Source organism: Rattus norvegicus, chromosome 9, assembly GCF_021556685.1.
Source record: "Rattus norvegicus strain SHRSP/BbbUtx chromosome 9, alternate assembly SHRSP_T2T, whole genome shotgun sequence".
Lineage (NCBI taxonomy): Eukaryota > Metazoa > Chordata > Mammalia > Rodentia > Muridae > Rattus > Rattus norvegicus.
The window spans coordinates 112988797-112993909 of NC_141542.1; the positions used below are offsets into that span (position 1 = coordinate 112988797).

Sequence of the window (5113 nt, forward strand, 5' to 3'; positions counted from 1 at the left end):
AAAAGATCATATTGACTGAGTTTATCCAGATCCAGAAAAACGAACTGTCTAGAATGTTTTCTTTCAATGGAGGCTCCTAATTCAAATCTTCAGATGTGCGGACATCCCATGAACTACAGCAGAAACAAGGAAAGTAAAAAGGGACCATTCCTGGAACTGGGTTAGTAGTGACAGAGAAAGAGCAGCAGATACACTGATCTGATTGGGGAAATGGGAAAGGGGAAAGGGAGTGGAAGGGGTGAAAGAAACAGTAGAAATGTCTGAAAAAGCCATAAGGAGTCACTTACTATCTACTTGTGAAAGACAAATCTAAAACATACATAAGTTTAAATATGCATATGTAGTTTAAATTTTATTTTTAAGCTTTTTTTTGTTACATTCCAGTTGTTGCCCCTCCTCGGCATCCCCCGATACATACACACAGCGTTCCAAAGTCCGTTCCTCCTTCCCTTTGCCTCTGAGAGGGCGCTTCCCTCCCCACCAGGCCGCTCTCTTCCCTGGGGCCCTCAAGTCTCTCAAGGATTGTGCATCTTCTCCCAGAGTCCAGACCAAGCCAACTTCTGCTACATATGTCCCAGGGGCCTCGGACTGACCCGTGTGTGCTCCTGCTTGGTGCCATGGTCTCTGGGAGCTCCCTGGGGTCTGGGTTAGTTGAAACTGTTGGTCTTCCTATGGGTTTTCTCTTCCCTTCAGCTTCTTCAATCCTCCCCCAATTCAGCCATAGGGTCAGTCCAATGGTTGAGTATCTGCTTCTGTCTCAGTCAGCACTGGTAGGCCCTCACAGAGAACAGCCAGGCCAGGCTCAATTTTAATTTAATTTTCTCATGGTTGCTGCCAATGTTTCCTGTAAGAGCCAAAGACCACCTAAGAAAAACCCCAACATGAGGCATGAGAAACCCCGTTTTGAGTTGTGGGTCTGGATATCCAAGAACCTCCCAGAACATTACAGACTATCGCTATTGCTTCTGGTTGCCTTCCATAGGTGAAAGTTAAGTCACTGTTGAGATGGAACTGACAGGAATCCTTCCTCCATGAGAACTATCTTTCATGGTTCCAGAGATGCTGTACAAGCTGTGATGCCTATGAATCCTACAATAACCGTAAATGTACATCTGTGGCACGTATGCCTTAGAAATAACCAGAAGCTATCTATTGACCTTAAGACTCACTCCAGAAGAGGGAAGGGTTGCCTGGTATTGAAGTCATAGACCTTAGAGGGGAATCTATATCCATCACTTCACTAAACCAGCATTCTCTCTAACTACATCCTAAATATTTGCTCTAATACCTACAGATTAGGTACCTCAGCCCTCACCAAGGAAATTCTCTTTCCAAGAGATGGAGACTATTACACAAAATCACAACCAATCAAACTTTAGAATTGTGGAGCCCATCCCCAGTGGACACATCTCCAAAGCAACTCCAGCACCTCAGGCTCAGTCAGTGGACGTTGCAGAAGAGGGTTGCGAAGATTGTACAAGACAGAGGATCAGAGAGTTGGCTGGAAGATTATGTCTCCTAGTCATGTCAGAAGCTTTACCCATAAAGTCTCACCAACACGACTGGCCAAATGTGAGCTGAACAGAGACAATAGACATGCCAAAGTGCATGAGGTAAATCCCATAAGGCCTCAAGCCTTCACAAAGAATGGCAGGCAGCTAAGGAATAAGGAGAGTGGGAGAAATAGCCTTCCTCAGGGAAAAACTCACCAATTGATTATCCAGTATCAAATGGTCAGCGCATGCATTCATACATAAAACATACATACAAGAAACATCATGCAGACTGAGCAGGTTGTGTTTATGAATATATATGCATAAATAGATTATATATTTTCTTCATTCACTACTGATGCATGCATCTATACGTGTGTGTGTGCGTGTGTGTGTGTGTGTGTGTGTGTGTGTGTGTGTGTGTGTATCAAGAATAAATGAGAATAAGGCTCTGAATTTGTAAGTGATCAGGGAAGAATGTATGGGAGGCTTTGAAGGAAGGAAAGAAGGAGGCAAAACGATGTGACTATACTACAGTTATAAAACAGGAGAAATAAAAGGCATCAGATGCGATTACACTTGTAGATTCCATCTATTAACATTTTCTTTATCAATGTTTTATACATGTGAGCGCCTGAAGAACTAAACATAAGCTACAAAATTATGTCCATCTGCTTTTAAGTTTCTTACAAGATGGAAAAACTTTGACGAGTAGTTTGATGAATTATTTAAAAACCAAGGATCAGTCTGGAGTGGCATACAAGGTTGAATCCCGGTCATAAGAGAATTAAACATTAAGAGGCCTAGACCACTCTTACACAGTACAGGGGGGAGTGATAGAATAATGTGATAATAAGAAACCAAAGTCCTGGCATAGTTTTAGCCAAAGGTCTCAACTGCAGACTGCAGGTCGGGGCAGATTTTATCTCATCTGCACATATTCTAAGCTTCTGAATTTAATATCTAAGGCTTTTCAGATTTTTATTCATATGCTGGTGTCAGTATATTAACTGTTATTGGTCCACTACAAGATAATTACATAATTGAGCATAAGCTTTTAGAAAATTCCACAGGCATGGGAAAAGTCATGTCTTGAAATCTGAGCATAAATTAAATCTCACATATCTTCAGTCTCTGTTCTTTTTTTAATTCCTTTTTCCAGTCTTTCTAAAAAAATGTTTTGGACTTGTATCATTGACTTGGGCTTTATAAAATCTAGTCGACCACAGTTGGAATTTTTCAATGCTTAGCCCTATCACAGACAATTTGAGCGCTCCTACTGTCCCTGGTCTCCATTCTGATTTGCAGGCTAGCTTCCTCCAGTTGTTCAGCTCTACCAGCGTTTGGGTTGGGCTTTCGTCTCCCATTTGATTGGATTATTATCCAAATGAAGCAGGAGAACAACAGCAGTGATTCTAAATCTGTCGACAAAGTTCAAAAGAGCTACATATCTCCCAAGTGCTACCCAAACTTGTTTGTTGACAGAAAATTTCTGTCTCTCAAAAGATCTGCACTAAAACAGATATCTGACTAAAAACTGTTGTTAGCATGAATTAGTCATGGAACTAAAATATATATTCCATTACATATAATGTTTATATGTTGGGGGAATTTATTAGAGTGGCTTGCAGGCTGTGGTCTAGCTCGTGTAACAATGGCTGTCTACCAATGGGAGGTGCCAAGAATCCAGTGGTTGTTCAGTCCACAACACTGGGTGTCTCAGCTGGACCTTATTCATTCAGTGAAGGAATGGACTTGCCAGCCAGAGTGAGAAAAAGAAAAGAATAAAGGAAGCAAAGCTTTCCTTCTTCCGTGTCTTTTATATAGACTGCCACCCAGAGGTGGAACCCAGATTAAAAGTGAATCTTCCCAACTCAAAAGATCTGGATAAAACGTGTATTTTCCCACATCAAAAATCCAGATTAAAAGTATGTCTTCCCACTTTAAATGATATAATAAGAATGATATCATCATCATCATCATCATCATCATCATCATCATCATCATCATCATCATTCATCCTTTTCCAGCCTTGGTATTTTGGTTAATTCCAGATGTAGTCAAGCTAACAACCAAAAATAGCCATCATAAATCTACTCCTTGCTATGAGGTTGGGCGGTGCCCGAGGCAGCCTTTTCTGCCCGCTCTCCCCCACTCCTCGAGTTCTGGCTGCACCATGCTTGTGCTTGCTCCTCGCTGTCAAGCTAGAGCCGCAGTCCCCAGCTGTCACCATGATCATCTACCGGGACCTCATCAGCCATGACAAGCTGTTCTCTGACATCTACAAGATCCAGGAGATCGCGGACGGGCTGTGCCTGGAGGTGGAGGGCAAGATGGTCAGTAGAACAGAGGGTGCCATCGATGATTCGCTCACTGGTAAAAATGCTTCCGCTGAAGGTCTGTAGGACCAAGGTACCGAAAGCACAGTAGTCATGGACATTGTCATGAACCATCACTTACAAGAAGCCAGCTTCACAAAAGACACCTACAAAAAGTCCATCAAAGACTACAGGAAATCACTCAAAGGCAAACTTGAAGAACAGAAACCAGAAAGAGAAAAGCCTTTTACGACTGGAGCGAGTTAAGCACATGCTTGCTAATTTCAATAACTATCAGTCTTTTATTGGTGAAAACACGAATCCAGATGGTATGGTTGCTCTCCTGGACTACCGTGAAGATGGTGGGACTCCATTCATGATTTTCTTTAAGGATGGCTTAGAGATGGAAAAATGTTAACAAATTGGATCACCTGTCACCATAATTGGCTGCCGCTTACAAACCAGGCCTTACGACAAATGGGACTGATGTCATCTTGAGCTTTGATTTTGACCGTGATTTATTTGGAGTGGAGGCGTTGATTTTTTTTTTTTTTAAGAAAAAGCGTGTCGTGTGGTTTGTCTAAAAATAAAGTGCATTTAAATTCACTTTAAAAAAAATCTACTCCTTGTCAACCTGACACACGATCATACCTCCTATGCCATGATTAACCTCCGAATGAAAATAATAACTATGTCTTAGTTTTTGCTAATGACATAAATTCCTCATAGACAATGACAAGCGCATTGTATATTTAACCAGGTCATAATGGTACCTAACATGATATAACTATGCCGTGTACAACTCATAGGCATCAGAAATTGATGGTTTATTGCATGACAGAGAAGTTGAGGAAAGAAAACATCTTTACAAATATGGTCTTTAAAAGGTATGACAGAAATACTCATGTCAATTATAATCTTCATTCCTACACCTAGTTACCTGGCCTTAACCAGAATTTATAACTACCTTCCTGTACTGTCCCTTCAGTATTTCCTCCACCCTCAGTAAACACCTCAGCAGGTCTTGGCTCCTTTCCTGGAGGAGTGACTCATGCCTTCATTTCTGAAAGGTCTGTGTTCCTTGTCATCCTACCTGGGCCAGATCATTATAGTTGCTCATTGGCTTTAATCACAGAAGATGGTAGCTCCTAGAGATGCCATAAAGAATCTCTTGTACTATATATATAATTTCTCTACCTCCTTTGTGAAGAAGCAATCCAATTTCCCCTTGATAATCTAGATCGATAACCCCCTCTTTTTTAATTTTATTTTTCTTGGATATTTTATGTATTTACATTTCAA

At 41.2% G+C, this 5113-nt stretch overlaps 1 pseudogene; it reads left to right on the forward strand.

Annotated features, from left to right (window-relative positions):
- The first annotated feature begins 3724 nt into the window (after positions 1-3724).
- Positions 3725-4234, forward strand: Tpt1-ps6 (tumor protein, translationally-controlled 1 pseudogene 6; annotated as a pseudogene).
- The last annotated feature ends 879 nt before the right edge of the window (positions 4235-5113 follow it).